Raw genomic sequence first — 20,453 nt, 5'->3', positions numbered from 1 at the left:
TTCGAAAACGATCGGTATAAGGACTCTCCCGAATGGATTTCGGTCAATTCCAAAAACTCAGATTTAGATTCGACGTACCCTTGAAAAGGACAGGAAATGAAGTTCTGTCCTTTTTATGATAATCTTCAATAATAGGCTGAATCAATGGTACATTCCCACGGATTGAAAGAGGTCAAGATATTTCTCATACTGAAGCGGAGTTCTGATCTCTGTGGCTACGTTTCAGGACTATTTCTCTTCTATCCCTGCTTGGAAAGTTATTCGATTCTTTTATCCTGGTGAGGATTTGAAGAACAATGGCAGTAAGGATTGTCAGTTCAGATTTTGGCTTTTAGTAGCTTTGTTGACAAAGCTTCAACAGGAAGTATGGAACTACATCCATCTCCTTAGATATCGCCAGAGCCTTTGACTCTGTCTGGCACGATGTAAATTGAAATAAATCCCAATCGTTCGGATTTGTCAGTCAACCCTGTAGAATGGTTGATAGTTTTCTTAAGGATCAATTCATCAGAATTAAAGTGGATGAGCGACTCTTTAGCCGCCGCCGAATGAGGCGTTCTTCGACGTTCCCTACTTGGCCTGATGCTATACAATATATTTTCCTGCGACATTCTGGCTCCTCCCTTTGATAGTTTCCTCTGTCGACGATGTCCTAACGAGTACCTCGATCCCCACCATCGGTACTTCGTTAGATGGTGCAAAAATTTGAATGTAGGGAAATGTTGTGGTACGTCCCCCCTCATAATTATAAAAGGTCTCTGCCGGTTCTGAAAACAAGATAAGAACAGATTCCTGTCTCGGATAAAATGAAATATTTAAGGACAATATTTTAGCAGAGGTTCGAATGTATTCGTCATATAGACCATGTCCTCTCAAGGGTCAAACGTCTGTATTTCGCATAAAGTGGAATCCTGATGATGAGGGGTTGTCTTTCTCAAGTTGTTCGACTCTTGATCTATTGATAGATGATCATGTCTATCGTCGCCTATGCCTTCCCCGTCTGGTTTGACATCATTCACATCCGATGGAATGGCTTAGATTGTGGAAGAGGCAAATACTATCCCCTGGTCTTGGCCTCCGTCCCTTCCGTAGGGCACATGGCTCCTGTATAGCCCATTTTACGATAGGGCGGGCGCTAATAGATAGAAAATACGTTTTTATGACGAAGACCGGATTGGCATTCTCAGAGAATGACAAACTGAATATGCCCTGCATACAATGGCATAAAAGTTTGTGTTCTAAAAAATATAGCTTTAATATTTAAACCAGTAAAGAAAGTCTTAAAGTCGGGCGGGGCCGACTTTATGATACCCTACACCACTTTGCTGATTTAGTAGAGCTCCGCATAACAATTAAAAGTTTTTATAGGAGAATTCAATCATACATGCTATGATTATAATTATAATTTAAAGTTCAAAGGACTAAATATGCCGATGCATTTGTATCTTTTAAATTCGGACTTGTTTTGCCCAATTGGTGCACAATTAATTTGAAATCGGATAAAAATATATATGGAAGCTATATCCAAATCGAAACCGATCTCGATAAAATTTGGCAAAGATATTTCTGAGCTGTATTTGATATATTTCCCTGAATATCGTTGTTACGGAGTGCATATTACGGCTGTGGGTAACAAATATGACAAATCGGATGAACAGTATATATGGGAGCTATAGCTATATCTGAACCGATCTTCACCAAATTTGACATACTAGCTTAAAACAGCTATTCCTGTGCTCCATCTAATACCTGGTACCAAATATCACGGTTGTGGAGTGAATATTACGAATGTAAGGGACTAAAACACTAAATCGGATGAAACATATATATGGTTGCTATATCTATATCTGAACCGATTTTCACTAAATTTGATATACTTGCTTCTAGGCTGAATTTGGTCCGATGTACTAAAATTCAGTCCATTTGGGCTTATATCGGCCATTTGGTGCACAATTAACCCGAAATCGGATGAAGATATACATGGGAGTTATATCCAAATCTGAACCGATTTCGATAAAATTACAAACAGCTATTTCTGGGCTGTATCTTTTATCTGGTACCAAATATCATTCTTGTGGAGTGCATATTACGAATGTGAGAGGCTTAAACACCAAATCGGATAAAACATATATATGGGAGCTATAGCTGTTTCTGAACCGATTTTCTCCAAATTTGTTGTATTTGCTTTAAGCCTAATCTCGGTCACATGTGCCAAAATTCGGGCCATTTGGACTGATATTGGCCATTTGGTGGCCAATTAACCCGAAATCGGATGAAGATATATATATGGAAGCTATATCCAAATCTGAACCGATTTCGATTAAATTTAAAACAGCTATTTCTGTGCTCCATCTAAAACCTGGTACCAAATATCACGGTTGTGGAGTGCATAGTAGGAATGTGAGGGACTTAAAGATCAAATCGGATGAAAGATATATATGGGAGCTATAGCTATATCTGAACCGATTTTCTCCAAATTTGATATACTTGCTTCTAGGCCGAACTCGGTTGGGTGTGCCAAAATTCAGGTAATTTGGACTGATAGTGGACATTTGGTGCACATTTAACCCGAAATCGCATGAAGATATATATGGGAGCTATATCTAAATTTGATCCAATTTCAATAGGGTTCGTCCTTGGGCCAAAAAAATATTGTTTGGAAAATTTCATCTCAATCGGATAATAAATGCGACCTGCATTTTGTTCACAAGAATACATGGACAGACGGACGGACGGACTGACATGCATAAATCGACTCAGAAAGTGATTCTATGAAGGTTCTCAATAGTAACTATGGGTCTATCTCGTTTCCTTCTCCATGTTACAAACAAATGCACAAAGACATAATACCCTTACCACTATGTGGTGTTGGGTATAATAAGCAATTCCAGTTATTTTAATGTCTATTATTGTTTACTTATAAAAATCACCACTTAAGCCAACAATCAATAATTATTCAAGGTAAACTTGACGCTGGCATTTAAATTTAATCGAATGCCATAATTTGTGACCGAAATGTATCCAAAAATTAAATACACACACACAAATCAATAAACCCGATTTGACCATCACCACACAAAGGAAACCACAACACTTTCGAAATTTTCCATAACATGTCCGGAAATTCAATCAGCAATTTGTGTAACTTTCCTCAAAAGGTCTACATAACTTTTGACCTTTATGGCTGTTGGTTGTTGCCACAGTTGTTTTTGTGCACTTTGGCTCAAAAGCATTAAAGTTTCGTACAGGCATTTTAAATTAATCTGAAGCTCAAATTCATAGCCATACCATCTGCAGAGCTCTAACCACATCTTCCATTCCCTTGTCCTGCCCTTGTCGATGCTTGGAAACACAGTAAACTGAGCAAATACGACAAAATTGCATTTTGCAAATCAATTATATCAGTTTCATATTTCAAAAGAGTATTATCTCGCTCACCTGCTCCGTCCGGTGCTATCTGAAGCATGAACTTTCCATTCACTTTTCATCTATTGTGTGTTGACTTTGTCGTCATCGGGCGGGAGCACTTGATGATGGTAGGTAATCTATTTAACAGTGGGTCATTTGAATGGCAGCAAAATTAATATTAGGGTGCTTTGGGTTTTTATTACGATTTTTGGGAACAATTATTCCAAAGCTTCTTCATTCTTTAAAATTCAATGAAAGTTGTTTTCGATTCTATTTTATATTCTTTTTTTCAAGAAACCTTTTTTTAATGGCTTCTTTCCTTTCATTTTTTTCCTTATGAAAATTCGTTTGAAAAAATTATGTTTCTTTCAAATAAAATTTCAACCGCGCATCACTGTGCACATGTGTTTGTATGGTTGTACGTGTGTATGTGTGTTTGTTTATAAAAGGTGATGTCTCTGCGATGACGCCTCTTGCAAGCCCGATGAATTTAGAGCATCCTTTATTTAGTTTAAACTTTGGCATTTGCCTGAAACAATAAATGCAAATGTCAATATTATTTTTTCGACGTTGCATTTAAAAGGCTTTCGTTTTAACATTTTCAACTTTTCTCTAGTGTTCTCTTCTACTCTTTGGCGGGTGACTACCTCTTTTCTCTCTCTCTCTCTCTCTCTCTCTCTCTCTCTCTCTCTCTCTCTCTTTTATGCACTTTGTTATTTTTTTCATTATTATTATTATTGTTTTTTTGCTCTTTGTGCAATGATTGCTAGAGTCCCTAGAGGAGGAAGTCCAAGTGTTATTGACATTTAGGATAAAATGCAAATAAGCACCAACAAATGCCATAGATGGGAGGAAGGGGGAAGAAAATGATAGAGATAGAGACGAAGGCGGGACTTGCAATGAAACCTAATTAATCTCATTCATTATGAATGAATTGCAACATCTATATTTCTGTGCATTCTCACGTGTTTGGGGATTGGTAGGTGGTGGGGATGAGGTGGTTGCATACGACAATTGAACCAAATGGATGGCACACTTGCATGCCATCGTACATTGGATGGCTTATGACATATCACCGACCCGGTAGAGACATTAAATGGCATGTGACACGTGTTCATGGCATATGTACCTGGAATTACGTACGAATACTAAATTCCGCTTTTTTTAATCTGTAATATTGTAACACCCTTCCAGAGGGGTTGGGTGTCTCGTAACTGCTAAAAGTAATTATAATTACTTTTACAGTATAACAGCCAATCTGCTACAATATTCCAATTAAAGTTATAATAAAGTAATATTGGTTTAGTGTTTTAAGTTTCCAATGTTATTGTGGCCTATAGAGGATAGGACACATAATATAGGATTAACACTCTATATATAATATATATAATGACAAACATAATATGTTTTTACATAAGAAACATATTCCCTTCAATACTCTCACGCCAGAAATCCATTTCGAAATTCCGCGCCTAACGAGTTAATAAATTAAAAAATTCCTCAGCTTTGTATTTCTGCAGGACGACTAAATGATTTAATACGACCATAATAATAACAGTTTTAGACCCTGGCAGAAATTCTTGTGCGCACAATAGCTTACGTGGAGGGTATCCGATTTTGTTCAAACACATAGCACATGGTATTATTTCAAAAGAAAATCAATAATAATAATAAATAAAAAACAAGTTAAAAACAGTAAGTTCGGCCGGGCCGATCTTTGAATACCTACACCATTTGGAAAGAATTTGTACATTTTCAAAAAATAAAATTCGTTAAAAATTCTGTGAAAATCGTAAAAATATGGAAAATAGCCGTTATATTGGGTTCTATACGACGTGGACCTACATAGCATTGTTTGTCGCCGTAACCATATTCAAATTCGAAACATTAAATAAACCGTGAATAATGTAGATAAAATCATCAAAATACCGTCAGCCTGTCACAGGCTGTAGCATCCATTACGAACTTCAAATACGACATCTCAAACAATTTCGGTGAGTATTGTACCTAAAATCGTCAAAGTACCGAATATAGGGAGGTACTGATATATGGAGCCTATACGAGACCTGCACCTGCATAGACAATTTTCTATCACTGTAGTTCCCAATTCGAACTCTAAATAAACTAATGACGCTAAGATAATCAAAATACCGAATATTAGGAGATACCGTTATATGGGGGCTATACAAAGACGTGGACCTGCACAGACAATTTTCTGTCGTAGGCTGTACTATCCATTTCGAACTTCAAATATTAAAATTGAAACAAATCCGGTGTATAACGTCATCAAAATACCGAATATAAGGAGGTTATATGAAAACGTGGACCCACATGGCCCATTACGAACTCAACCTGTCTACTGGCAAAATAAACATGTGTGCAAAATTTTAGCCTTCTATCTCAATTTGTTCATGATTACAACAGACAGACAGACAGAAAGGCGGACATCGCTAAATCAACTTAGAATTTTACGCTGATCAAGAATATATACACTTTGTTGAGTTTGACATGAGTATTTGGAGGTGTTACAAACGGAATGACAAAGTTAATATACCATCCATACTATGGTAGAGGGTATAACAAGCTAAGAAGTATCAGTCAATTGTACCGACAGATTTATATCCTCAGCTAGTTCGATTGTTTACATATATTTATACCCTACACCACATAGTGGTAAGGGTATTATGTCTTTGTGCATTTATTTGTAGCATGAGAAGGAAACGAGATAGACCCATAGTTCATTTTGATGATCAGCATATAATCACATTTTGAGCCGATTTATGCATGTCCGTCCGTCTGTCCATGTATTTTTGTAAACAAAATGCAGGTCGCATTTATTCGATTGAGATGAAATTTTCCAAATAACATTTGTTTGGCTAAGGACGAACCCTATTGAAATTGTTGAATATAGGACCAAATTTAGATATAGCTCCCATATATATATTTATCCGATTTTAGGTTTCTTGTGCACCAAATGGCTAATATCAGTTCAAATGATGTGAGCTTTGCTACATCCGACCGAATTCAACCTCCAAGCATGTGCTTCAAATTTGGTGAAAATCGGTTCAGATATAGTTATAGCCCCCATATATATGTTTCATCCTTACATTCGTTATATGCACTCCACAAGACAGATAATTGGCACCAGATATCAGATACAGCCTAGCAATTCATAGATCAAATTTTATCAAGATCGGTTCAGATTTGGATATAGCTCCCATATATATGTTTCATCCGATTTTGGTGTTTCAGTCCCTCACATTCGCTATATACAACCCATAAAAATGATATTAGGTACCAGATATTAGATTCATCCTAGCAATACATGATTCAAATTTTATGAAGATCGGGTCAGATTTGGATATAGCTTCCCTATATATATTCGTCCGATTTTACGTTTTTTGTGCACCAAATGGCCAATATCAGTCCAAATAGATTTTCGCACTTCAACCGAGTTCAGCATAGGAGCAAGAATTTCAAATTTGCTCCCATATAAAAGTTTCATCCGATTTGGTGTTTAAATATCCAATTTTCGGAATATGCACTCTACCATAATCATATTTTTACGAGAGCTGTACTAAATATGCATAGTGGTGTAGGGTATCATATAGTCGGCCCCGCCCGACTTTTTAGCTTTCCTTACTGGTTTGATTTGCGTTAGGATTATTCCAACTGTTGAGCCTTAATGGGGGACGTTCTGAAGGATTGGACCAATATTGTGCATTTCGTATCTCCTTCGTGGTACCAGAAGGAGTTGTCCAATATATTCCATTTTCAAATCAGTTTTTGTGTTGATATAAATATAAATTTCGCATTATATGATCGTACTTTGAAGATATTAGAAGGAGTAAGCCGGATATTAACCCTAGATCTTATGTTGACAGAAATATTAGAAAATGTAAAATTTGAAGAGAATCGGATATATATTTCGAATTTTATAAGCGTTTTAGTTATTTACATTTCATATCCTTTGTAGAGGAGGTACGAGAAGGAGTAGACCGTTATATCCCTCTTCACACCAAATCTTGTATTGATAGAAATTATGGGTTGTGACGAGACTGAAAGGAATCGGATGGTCATTTCGAGTTTTATAAAATTCACGGTCATTAAAAATTTTAACCTGAAGTGGTCCATTCCTCATATCTTGCGTTGGTAAAAATATTGAAATGTGCAAAATTTGAAGACAATCGGACTCTTATTTCACATTTTGTAAGAGTTATAACTATTTATAATTTTGTCCATTTGTGGGGGAGGTACTTGATGAAGTGGGCCCATATTATCCCTTTTTATACCATCCACCAAAAAAGGTATGGAGGGTATATTAAGTTCGTCATTCCGTCTGTAACTCATCGAAATAATCATTTTAGACCCAACAAAGTATATATATTCTTGATCAGCGTAAAATTCTAAGACGATTTAGCCCTGTCCGTCCGTCTGTCCGTCTTTTGTAATCACGCTACAGTCTAAACGAATTAAGCTAAATAGGAAGCTAAAATTTTGCACTTTTTGCTCTTTTGTCTGCAGGCAGGTCAAGTTCGAAGATGGGCTATATCGGTCCACGATATCGTATAGCCCCCATATAATGGTACCCCCGATATTCGGTATTTTGATGATTTTAGCCACATTTTTCAATGGAATTGTCTGAAATTCCACAAAAGGAGTAACTTGTGGACATTTTACCCCTTCAAAAAGAATTGTCTATATAGGTCTACGATATCGTATATCCCCCATATAACTGTACTCCCCGATATTCGGTATTTTGATGATGTTAGCCACATTTTTCAATGGAATTGTCTTAAAATCCACACAAGTAGTTCCTTGTGAGTACTTTACCCCCTGAGAGAGAATTGTCTATACAGGTCCACGATATCGTATATCCCCCATATAACGGTACCCCCAATATTCGATATTTTGATGATTTTACCCACATTTTTCAACGAAATTGTCTGAAAATCCACACAAGGAGTTCCTTGTGGGTACTTTATACCTCGGCAGAGAATTATCTATATAGGTCCACAATATCGTATAGCCTCCATATAACGGTACCCCCACGGTATTCGGTATTTTTATGATTTCAGCCACATTTTTCAATGGAATTGTCTGAAATTCCTCAAAAGGAGTTCCTTGTGGACATTTTACCCCTTCAAAAAGAATTGTCTATATAGGTCCAAGATGGACAGTATATAATTATAACTCAAAAAAAAAAAAAAAATGGGAAATAAAAGTGCCATTGTCTCCGTTTACTACCCAAGAGGTCACGCTTTTGAATAGCAAAATGTTCATAATATACTAAATAAACACCCGTTTCTCTTTAAATTTCCCTCTTCACAATATTTCTTCTAACTTAAGATCTGTTGAGAAGATGATAGATATCGGCCTACTCTTTCTGGTACCTCTACAAAAGGTCACAATCGTCCAAATCTGGCACGTCATAATATTATCAGATTTGTCCCACTACTTCGGAATCCATCCAATTAAGGATCAACAGTTTAAATAATTATAACGCAAGTCAAAATATATTTTACTAATCGGAAACTGGCTGAGAATATACATCTGTCGGCAAAACTAGCTGGTACATTTAAACTTGTTTTGTAGAATAAGGTATTTTTATAATTTGGGAAAAACAAAAAAATGGAATGTTTTGGTGTTACTATACCCTAAGTAAGTTTGATTGGGCCACAAATTATATGCTTCAAGATATAGGAAACTATGTATGGCTCTTCTCTTCTCGCCTATTTTGTTGAGCTGAGTCAATATAGCTATGTATGTCAGTCTGTCTGTCCAATCACGCTACAATTCTCAACTATGGTCCGACCCTCAAGAAGTTTTTCGGGAGTTGGGATTATGATCAGAATTACTTTTGGAGATGATCGCAAAGATAGAAAAATGTATTGGTTCTGCAGTTACTCTACAGGTCGAAATTATAGACCAATCGAATTTACCATGGAACTAGAATATAGGGATGGGCTGAATCGTACCAATTTGGATGTTCATCGGATAATATTAAGCGGCTGAAATAGACCATAACTTTTATGTAAAAAGATACGATAATTTACATTAATCCTTGAATATTTTTAATTGATAATAATATCCAAAATATCCAAGATTTAGCAAAATATACACAATTTCTCATATTGAAGAAAGGGATGTTAGTTAGACCGCTTCTAACTCAAGAACGGCTGCTTTCAAAAACGAAATCGATCAAAATGGGTTTGAACTTAAGGGGTTTTCCAATATATTATAGTGTTGGGGTTAAAGGGTATCTGTCTGTCCGTCTGTCTGTTGTAATCACGCTATCTTTCGAACGAATCGAGATAGAAGGCTAACATTTCGCAGACATGTTTATTTTGTCAGTAGGCAGTTCGTATATGGGCCATGTAGCCCCACGTTTTCCTATAGCGCCCATATAACGGTACCTCCCGATATTCCGTATTTTGATGATTTTAGCGACATTATTCACCGGAATTGTTTCAATTTTGGTATTTGAAGTTCGAAATGGATACTACAGCCTAAGATAGAAAACTGTCAGTGCAGGTACACGTCTTTGTATAGCCCCCGTATAACGGTACCTCCCAATATTCGGTATTTAGATGATTTTAGCGTCATTATTCACCGGAATTGTTTCAAATTACGTATTTAGAGTTCGTAATGGGAATTACAGTCTGTGATAGAAAATTGTCTATGCAGGTCCAGGTCTTCGTATAAGCCCCACATACCAGTACCTCTCTATATTCGGTATTTTGACGAGTTTAGGTACAATACCCACCGAAATTGTTTGAGACGCGTATTTGAAATTCGTAATGGATGCTACAGCCTATGGCAGAAAATTGTCTATGCTAGTTCAGGTCTTCGCACAGCTCCGATATAACGCTTCCTCCCGATATACGATATTTTGATTTTAGTTACATTATTCGCCGTTTATTTCAAGTTTCGAATTTGATTATGGTAATGGCTTATGACAAACAATGCCCATGTAGATCCACGTCGTATAGACACCAAAATAACGGCTATATTCGGTATTTTTAAAATTTTAACAGAATTTTTAAAGGATTTTATTTCCAAATTAGTTCCAAATGGTGGAGGGTATTTTGCTTTTTAACTTGTTTTTAACTAAAGCCTCCTCGAAGTCTAAAGCAATGTTATTTGGTACGAGAGGCACACATTTCTCTTTCAAATTTGGTGGAAATAGAAATTTTAACTGCTTTAAAGCCATAATAAGCATTCCAAAAAGGTTCATTATTTGCAACGGGTAGTTCTGATAAATGTGAATGCTGTGTTGATATCAGGACAAAATATTTCTACCTCTTTGGTATCATGAACAATGTTTTTCTTTCCCTATTCCAATCGTACACTTTGGACAATGAGAATAATATAATTTACTTGGATAATGTGTTCTTACTCTTTCGGAAAAGTCGAAAGGATGTTTATTCCTTTAATGTGGATTACGTATTCTTCTAATGTGGGCAACGATTTATGATTTATGTGGATAAGGTTTTCTATTATTTGTATAATGTGTAGACGTTTCTTTTTTGTATTCGAAATAAGGATAGCATTTTATATCATTTGGATAACATGGAAAATATTCCATGTTAGTGGTATACATGACCAGACACTTTTTTAAGGCTTGTGCTTGAATATCCCTGTTAAAGTTCGTCTTAAAAACTCCCTTCTCATTTATCAGTAAAGTCTGTCCTCGGTTGGTATATAAATGCTTTATTCGCCTCGACGTTAAATACTTTCTTCAATTCGTCATTAAAGACTCTTTAAATTACTTCCTTTAATCGAAAATATTTCCTTAGCTCTTATTCTATGAAAATTGGCAAGTGAAAATTTTAAACAAAACTTTTCTTTGGCGATTCTTTTAGTTCTGAGCTAAAGCAAAAAGATATCATATCGCATATAGAGTCTCCTCCCAGATTGTGTATAAAGACAAACTGAAGGGTCCTTCTCTAAAGATTCATAAAAACTCCCTTCAGCCTGATTATAAAAATTCCCATTAGCAGCTCTATTGAGACTACAATTGGCTTTTCTATATACGTTCGTCTCATCTACAAAAATTCCACGGGTAATATCGAAATTGTCGTAGGAAACGGGTATGGCATCTTGATATTGAACATTAGGGTCTCTGTTGGTAGGATATAACCCTTGCGTTTATTCTAATACTAATGTATTTTTTTTTCATTACAGGTAATGACCTACTCATACAATTAAAATAAACTATCTGTAAGTATCTTTTTGTTTCGAAGTGTTAATATATTTAAAATTATTTTCGTATTCTTTGCCTTAAGCTTTCTCTTCCCTATTAAATATTTTTAAAAACAAACATGAAATTTTTGCTTATTTTTTATTATCATATAATGTCCCTTAAAATAATTGTCTAAAGTAACTCACTTTAATGTCTGAAAACTTTAAGCTTTAAACTTTTAAAATTTCTCCTATTATTTTGCCTGCATTTCAAAGATTGCAGATATTTTTGTTCTACTTAAACCAATAATTCGAAATATTTCACATCTTCCAGGCACATTCAAATGAGTTAAGAAGATTAAAAGACATAAAAACCCAATAAAAACAACCAGTTCCATAAACACTCCACTCAATTGCATGCAAATCCCACTTTATGTACTTCTTCGTGTGGAGTGCCACGATGATTTCTAATTTGAAATCCAAATGTTTTGAGTCACCAGACAGCAGCGCGGCTTTATTCGGTTATTATTTGTGGAATTCATCCGATTAGAAATACTTCAATGGAATTTTCGTTGAGCTCCTCCAAATGAGTAGTGGAACACACAGTCTACACCGCAACATCAATGAATGTGTGACATAAGTAGATCAGGACGTATCCCATTTTGATGGCATTAACAGGATGTGTGCACATCTTTTTTTATTTCTGATGTGGTAGACAGAGATGCTTTTCAGTATCTATCTCACAAAAGTTAAAAACAGAGACTTGCGCTAGTTTGTTGTTTGTGTAGATGTGTCAATACATATTTTTGAATGTTGAACGGAAACTTCGTTTTAACGAGGTTTAAGTTAGGCATTTATATCATTCATACAATGCAACCATAAGCTTAGTTCTCAGAAATTTTCAAAAAAATAAAATAAAATTTGGACTTTTGCACAACTTTTGTTAAAATTGTCTAAAGAAATCCTTGCGTCACAACAATGAGTTTTGCGAATATGCAAATAGCCTCAATTGTCCTACCAGAGAAAAAAGCAAAAACTGAAAAAACGTTAACGAACAAAGCTACACACTAAGACTATAAGGAGTACTTCATGGCCAGCCCTATACACAGGGTTTAATTATTCTCTTTGGAATTTTAAATGAGGGCCAGCATCAGTTTGGTATTGTCATAAATATGTTGAAAATGCTTGAAGGAAAATATGCACAATAATACAGTAAAGCCTCATGAACATGACTGTAGATTCTTAAATTGGAACACTATTATAAAAAGGAGAAAACAAACAAACTCCGCCAAGAAAGTCCGGAAAGTAGTTCTATATCCGGAAAGTAGTTCTATATATCTGATATATCCAAAAACCCGTTAAAAAGCATCAGTCAGTTTTGCCGACAGATGTATACACTCAGCCTGAATCCTTTTAATATAATCTATTTTGACCTGCGTCATAATTATTCAGAATATTGGCTCACTATGCATCTGACCAAAGTGTGATATAAATACTACGACGTACCAGTTTGGACCAAAGGTTAAGATGAAAAAACTGCAACCGACTTCAGACTGCTATAATTTCTAAGCCACTCGTCTGACAGCTGTTAAAATTATTCCAGTGACAGCTCATTATATTGTTTACAAGCGTACATAAGCATTTTGGTGACAATTTTCCAGAAAAAAATGTCATTCGTGATGGAATTCAAGCAGGATAGTGTGATTTCTTTATATATTTGGCTGGGAAACCACAAGTGGCATTTAAATGTGAATAAATCTTTTGTGTCTCGTACCATCGCACGTTACGGTGATACTGGTAACGTAGCCCGATGTCAAGGAAGTGGACGGAAGAACACAGCAACATCAGCAGAAATGGTTCGAAAAGTAAAATAGCGCAGTGGCCGACAAATGGCTCGTGAGCTGAACATATCGCAATATTCCATTCGGCAAATATTGAAAAATTAGCTCGCGTTAAAACCTTTGAAATTCAAAAAAGTGCAAGAACTTACACCGCAACAGAAAGAAAATAGACTCAAAAGAGCTAAAGACCTGTTCGCTTGGCCGAAGGTGGTGAACTGTGGAATTTGCTTTTCTCCGATTGTAAACAAACAAATTTATCGTGTTTATTCGTCAAAGAGGTCAGCTGAAAATGTGCACCTTCGGTTGGCTACCAGAACTCAAGCGCCGGCCAGGGTGATGGTGTGGGCCGCCATAACAGCTGATGGTCGATCTCCCTTTATCGACCGTGGCAGTAGAACAAATGCCGAATATTACCGCGAAAATATTCAGGAGGGTGTATTAAAGCCTTGGGTATGCAAACGTTTTGGTCGCAGACCTTGGACATTCCAACAGGACTTAGCACCATCGTACTCAGCACGCGCCTCCCAAGAATGGTTACAAAACGAGGTTTCTTGCTTCATTTCCAGCGCACAATGACCACTAAAATCTCCAGATACCAATCCGTTGGACTATTGTGTCTGGAGTATTTTGGAAAGCAAGGTTGGCGCTAAAAAATACCAAAGTGTCGATTACCTCAAGCAAGCGCTTCGCCCAAAATGGGCGAAAATCCCGCAGAGCAACATTCTGCTGCATGTGACGGTTTCATTGGCCGTTTGAAGACCATAATTCGTGTCAAAGGTGACCAATTCGAACAAATCTAAACTTATTCCAAAGTTTGATGTTATTTTGCGATATTTGTTGCTTTCATTCTAAAAAATAAAAAAAAAAATGTAAAAATGGCGCTTGACCTTTTTGCACCACTTTCTCCAAAATCTCGACATCTCTGATTGGTAAAAATATTATGATATACAAAGTTTCAAAAAAATTATGTTTAATGACGTCATGGTTATTTAAAATTTTGACCCGTTGTAGTTCTTTCTATCTGTTATTCATACCATATCTTATGTCGCTAGAAATATTGAGATGCGAGAAAATTGAAGATAAGTCGAATCTTATCTATATAATATTGAGAGTTATAATTATTCAAAATTGTGTCCCTTTGTGGGGAAGGTTGTGGGGATGGAGTAGGCCGATATATCTTATTTTCAAATCAGATATTGTGTTGGAAGTAATCGTAGGCTCATTCCACGTTTTATGGCTACTCAAATAAGACCCCTCCACCTGTGATTATTTAAAATGTTGACCCTTGTGGGGGAGGTATTTAATGAAGTGGGCCGATATTGCCAATTTTTGATAAAAAAAATATTAGGATTTGCAAAACATAAACAAAATTGGGTGATGCTTTCTTGGTAATTACTTTCAGAGAAAATGTTGACCTTTTGTGGGAGAGGAGTGGACATATTTTGCCTATCTCCGGACTCGATCTAAGTTGACAATAATATTACCATGTACCAAGTTTGGACCAAATCGGATACTCCCTTCGAGAGTTACCGCCAGACAGACGGACACACGGACGGACATCCCTAGATCGACACCAAATGCCTTGAAACGGATTTGGCCCAAAGAGACCCAGGGTCTAAAACCGTGATTTCGATGAGGCACGTTTTGGCCATATCATAAGATATATATCCTCTTTAGCCATAAGGCCGAGGGTAAAATGAATCTCTTCCAGATAAGTTCAATACATGAGGATCGATTCATTAGACGAAGTTCGATTCGCTAACTAGCCTAGAGGGAGTATAAAATACAAAAGGAATGAAGTCTTTATTCACGAGCTGAAGGGTGAGTCCCTACAGACAACCAGAGCTGGGAGTCTTCATATACGACCCGAAGAGAATCTCTATATACGAGCTGACCTGGGAGTCCCTGTAGACGAGCTGAGCCATAAACTATTGAAAATATAGACAACGAAAAGTTAGTTTTGCCTTTTTGGGTGGCTCTTTTCAGGTGGCTCTCAGCATGTTTTGCATTGTCAACATACTGATTAACGCAGTCGCCCCACTCGACTTCGAAAACGTTTTTCATCGTTTTTCAGGATTTTGACTTGATTATTCCGGTATTATTCGACGTCATCACGTAATTTTCACTTTTCTTTGATTATGGAACAATTTTCAGCTGACAAATATTCTAAAGTTTTAATTATATTTTAACATTTTAGAATTGACTGACTTCAATATTTTCATTCATATCCCTGAAACGATGTAGACATCTTGTGATCCGATATTCTTCAAAGATAAACGATGAGGGCATTTCATCGTCTTTATTTTCATTAGTCCATGGCTGAGCTGGAAGTCTCTATAGACGAGCTGAGCTGGAAGTCTCTATAGGCCAGCTGAGCTGAAAGTCTCTATAGACGAGTTGAGATGGGAGTCTCTGGAGAGGAGCTGAGTTGGGAGTTTCTGTAAACGACCTGGGCTGGGCGTGTCTATAGACCACCTAAGCTGGAAATCTTTCTAGTCACTATAGAGGAGCTTAAGGTCACGAGCTTAAGGTCGTCGCTATGACGAACGTCGTCCTTATAGACGAGCTTGTAGATCGTCGTTATAGTCGAGCTTTTGGGTCGTTGTTTTAGACGAGCTTTTGGCTCGTCGTTATAGACAAGCTTTTGGGTCGTCGTTATAGACGAGCTTTTGGATCGTCGTTACAGAGCGGCATTTACATCGTCGTTATAGACGAGCTTTTACATCGTCATTATAGACGGGCTTTTAGATCGTCATTACAGACGAGCTTAAAGTGGTCGTCCTTATAGCCGAGCTTAAGGTCATCATTAAGGACGATTATTGTAATAACGTAAGTTTAATATATTGTCACCTGATGGAAAATTTCGGCCAACACTGCTGCATTCAAATGGAACCGATTCCTTTCAATTCATAACTCATTATGGCTTTTCGTTAAATCCTGCCCAAAGTCGCAAGCATTCTGTCTCATTATAGTTGCCACAAAAGCTGCAATAGCCATGGTGACAAGACAACGAATACAATGTAAAGAACACACACATACACACAAAAACAACTACAAAAATCATTGCAAATTATGCCCACTTTTGTACAAACCAAAAAAAAGAGGAATCGACAAACAAACAAACGAACGAACAGACTTAACATTGACAGCACTTCAAACGCATTTCTCACCCACAAATGAACAGACCGACACAGAGACAAACAGAGAGACAAACAAACAATTGAAGTCCTTGTAGTTTGGCTATTATTCTGTTTGTGTGTTTCACACACACCCCCTCGACTGTGAATGTGTGCGTGAGAGCAAGAGCGAGGAGAGTGAGCCAGCAAATGTGTGAAAATATAAATTGAACGCAATCTGCTTCAAAATGATAACAAACCACAAGACCGCCGCTGCTCATTCACAAAAAACTGGACAGAACAGAAAAGCAGAAAAAGAAAATGAGAAACATTTATCTGAATGCATTTGCAGCTGGGCATCAATGACAAATGTATTCAGAGCCCTTGGCATATTGAAAATTATACCCAGCTCCTCCCTAGCCATTGCGCGGCCACCCACCCACCAATGACTGGCAAGGCTGCCCTTTCAAGCCACCCAAGCCCAACCGGGCGAAATAAATGCGGCACTCAAATACATTTCACAAAAAATTCTCATTATTCATTCGTCGTCCGAAGGAGACAAAAAATGATATTTCTTCAATTACAATTGAATTACGTAGTCAGGGTGGGGGACGCTACTTTATTGATACTCTATTTTCTGCCTGCTCGGCCTTTTGTTGTTGCGTATTCAGTTGAAGATAAGGAGAGAGTTTTAATTGCCAGCTTATACCTTGTCCAGTTAATTGTTTCGCGTTGCAGTCGCCATTCAATCACGCTCCCTTTTTGTTCGTTGTAGGTTATTTTTTTTTCTGTTTGTGTTATTTCATTCTATTGTTCGTGATCTGTGGAGTGAAATCATTGTTGTTTACGTCAGAGGCCTGTTATGCAAATTGTATATGGAAATTGCTCAATGATTTTATGAAATTTTATTGATGGCGAGCAAATAATTAGTAGATCATAGCACTGGGCAACCATGAATGTCTGGGCGAAGGGAAGCTTCAATTGAAAAATTGCGAATGTGTTACTCACAATTCTTACACATTTGGCTGTATATTGAAATATTAATTTTTCAGTAGATTTTCCATTAATTCATTTAAAAATATTGCGTCCGTTTGCAAAATCGGAGGTTGTGAATTCGAGATACAGAGTCGACAGCCGAAGAACACGGATACTAAAATCCGTTAAGTTGTTGATGTTGAAGTAAGACTTAACACAACTCGTTATGTTCGTAACAATGCACAGTGGTGCCACATACAGGGTGAGATGAAAAAACGGCAACCAATTTCAGACTGCTGTCATTCCTAAGCCACTCATTCGACAGCTGTTAAAATCATTCCAGTGACAGCTCAATATATTGTTTACAAGCGTACAAAAGCATTTTCGTGAGAATTTTCCAGAAAAAAATTATTCTTGATGGAATTCAAGCGTGATATTGGGATTTCTTTATATTTAGGTTTGGAAGAAAACAGCAACATCAGCAGAAATGGATCGAAAAGTAAAGAAGTGACTTGATCGAAGCCCGCGTCGCAGTGGTCGAAAAATGGCCCGAGAGCTGAACATATCGCAATATTCCATACGGCAAATATTGAAAAATGAGCTCGGGGTAAAGCCATTGAAATTCCAAAAAGTGCCAGAACTTACACCGCAACAGAAAGAAAATAGGCTCTAAAGAGCTAAAGAGTTGCTTTGCTTGGCCGAAAGTGGTGAACTGCCGAATTTGGTTTTCTCCGGTTGGTCACCAGGACTCAAGCGCCGGCCATGGTGATGGTGTGGGCCGCCTTAACAGCCGATGGTCGCTCTCCGCTCGTATTAATCGACTGTCGCGAAAATATTCTGGAGGGCACGCAAACATTTTGCTCGCAGACCTTGGACATTCCAACAGGACTCAGCACGCGCTACCAAATACCAATGTGTCGATCACCTTAAGCAAGAGCTTCGCCGAGAATGGGCCAAAATGCCACAGAGCAACATTCGGGCAGCGTGTGACGGTTTCATTTGCCGTTTAAAGGCCATATTCGAGCCAAAGGTGACCAATTCGAACAAATCTAAATATATTCCTTATTCTTATTTTCGACATTTTTTGCTTTCAATCAATAAAATTTAAAAAAATGTAAAAATTGTGGCGTTCGACTTTGTCGCAGTTTTTTTTATCTCACCCTGTATATGGGAAGAAGTGATAAAAATGTTTCTATAGAACTGATCGATCTGGGGTTTTAGAGAAGCTTTGAAGTTTTGAAAGGGAGAGAGATACAAGTTTTGAATATTGTTATCCTTTGTGGCTCGCCCAAAAGAGGTAGGCCGATATTAATCATATTCACACCAGATCTTGTGATAATGGAAATATTAGGATATGTGAAATATTAAGGGAATCGGATGCTTACTTCGCATTAGCATGTGCCCACTACTTCGTCAGCGAAAAGTACACCTGAAAATTTTAGATTCCTTCCAAATGTTGGCCTTTTTATATCCTCCAACCTTCTTTGTCATTCCGTGTGTAACATCCCTAAATATTCGTCGTAGACCCCTTAAAGTATATATTCATGATCAGCATAAAATTCTTTGTCGATTTAACTATGCCCGTCTCTTTGTTTGTCCGTATGTCTGTCCGTCTGTTGAAACCAAGATACAGCCCACAATTATTTGACGTAGAGCTTCAAAACGTAGCAGAACAATTTGTATTTTGTCTAGGATTGTTGGTATTGAGAATCAGATATATCGGCCCACGTTTGATGATTTTTGCCACGTTTTTCGTCGGATTTGTCTAAAAATTTGTAATTGTAGTTCATAATGGTTTCTAGCTCGTGTGGCGAAACATTGTATGTATAGGTCCAGGTTTTGGTGGATATAATGGTACTTTCCGATATTCGGTATTTTAATGATTTTTGCCACATTTTTCTACGGATTTGTCTGAAAATTGGTATTTGTAGTTCATAATGGGTTCTAGCTTCGGTGGCGGAACATTGGAAATTTATGTCCACGTTTTCTTATAGCGCACATATTGATTCCCATTGACATTCGGTATTTGGTGGTGTTTAAGATGACAATCCTTGAAGTATAAAATTGCGTATATAGGTTCGCGTTTTGGTATGGCCACCATTTCGCTGCCTCACCCACTTTATGGCTTTTGGAAAATTTTATCAGCATTATCCAAACGGGTTTACTTTGGAACGCGGAAGTAGATTACTTTAATAAAAAATAATTTTCTTTACCCAATGGTGAAGGACCGAACTTAATGTTTTTTTACTTGTTAGTACTTCAAATACACAATTTGTTCAGTTTGACAAAATGATTTAATCAATACTTGTACTTGTACTATTATTATTCAGATTTTCAGGGTTTTATTTATCAATCAAGTTTATTTATTTATTTATTTTTTTTTTTTTGGAAAGAATTTCATAATTTTATCTCCATTCCTTCACTAAAAACCAAATTTTGTACCAATTAGTGCTTTCGAGCAGTTATGGTACACATTTCCAAAACCTTCACCAGATCTAAACACAAGATATCAAAAGAGTTCTCAATATCAAATTTTGGGATTCCAGCTCCATCCTTTCACCAAATTTCAAATCTTAACAAAAGTCACCCTAGTGCCTTAACATAAATTCGGTTCACCCACACCCAAATTGTAAATGTACACATAAGTACGAATTCTCAAAGCTTTCTACATACCTCAATCCTATGCTCCCGCAGTAATCTCAATTTCAAATTTCAGTATTCAACTCCTATCGGCTCGCCTAAATACAAATTGAACCAAATTTACCAAGCAGTGCACATTTCGAAAAGTACCTCCATATCCAAATAATACACTCCAATAGTAATCTTAATTCCAAAATTTAGGATTCTAGCTCCATTGGTTCACCTAAATCCACATTGTACCAAATTTGGTACATTAAGTACAAATTTTCAAAACTACTTACTTATCCCA

At 36.9% G+C, this 20,453-nt stretch overlaps 1 protein-coding gene across 24 annotated transcripts in view; it reads left to right on the top strand.

Moving 5' to 3' along the window:
- The window catches only part of LOC101887288 (glutamate-gated chloride channel), a 174,367-nt gene that overhangs the window by 58,486 nt on the left and 95,428 nt on the right, over positions 1-20,453 (top strand). Inside the window, exon 3 of one of the 24 annotated variants that reach the window (XM_059122737.1) lies at positions 11,596-11,631. The exons of the other annotated variants lie outside the window; for them this stretch is intronic. The gene's annotated coding sequence lies outside the window, so the exon portion shown is untranslated. The remainder of the gene's footprint in view (positions 1-11,595; positions 11,632-20,453) is intronic. 24 annotated transcript variants of the gene reach the window in all.

Source organism: Musca domestica, unplaced genomic scaffold (assembly GCF_030504385.1).
Source record: "Musca domestica strain aabys unplaced genomic scaffold, Musca_domestica.polishedcontigs.V.1.1 21, whole genome shotgun sequence".
NCBI lineage: Eukaryota > Metazoa > Arthropoda > Insecta > Diptera > Muscidae > Musca > Musca domestica.
Note: the sequence above shows the minus strand (reverse complement) of the source record. Positions and strands in the feature narration are given on the sequence as shown.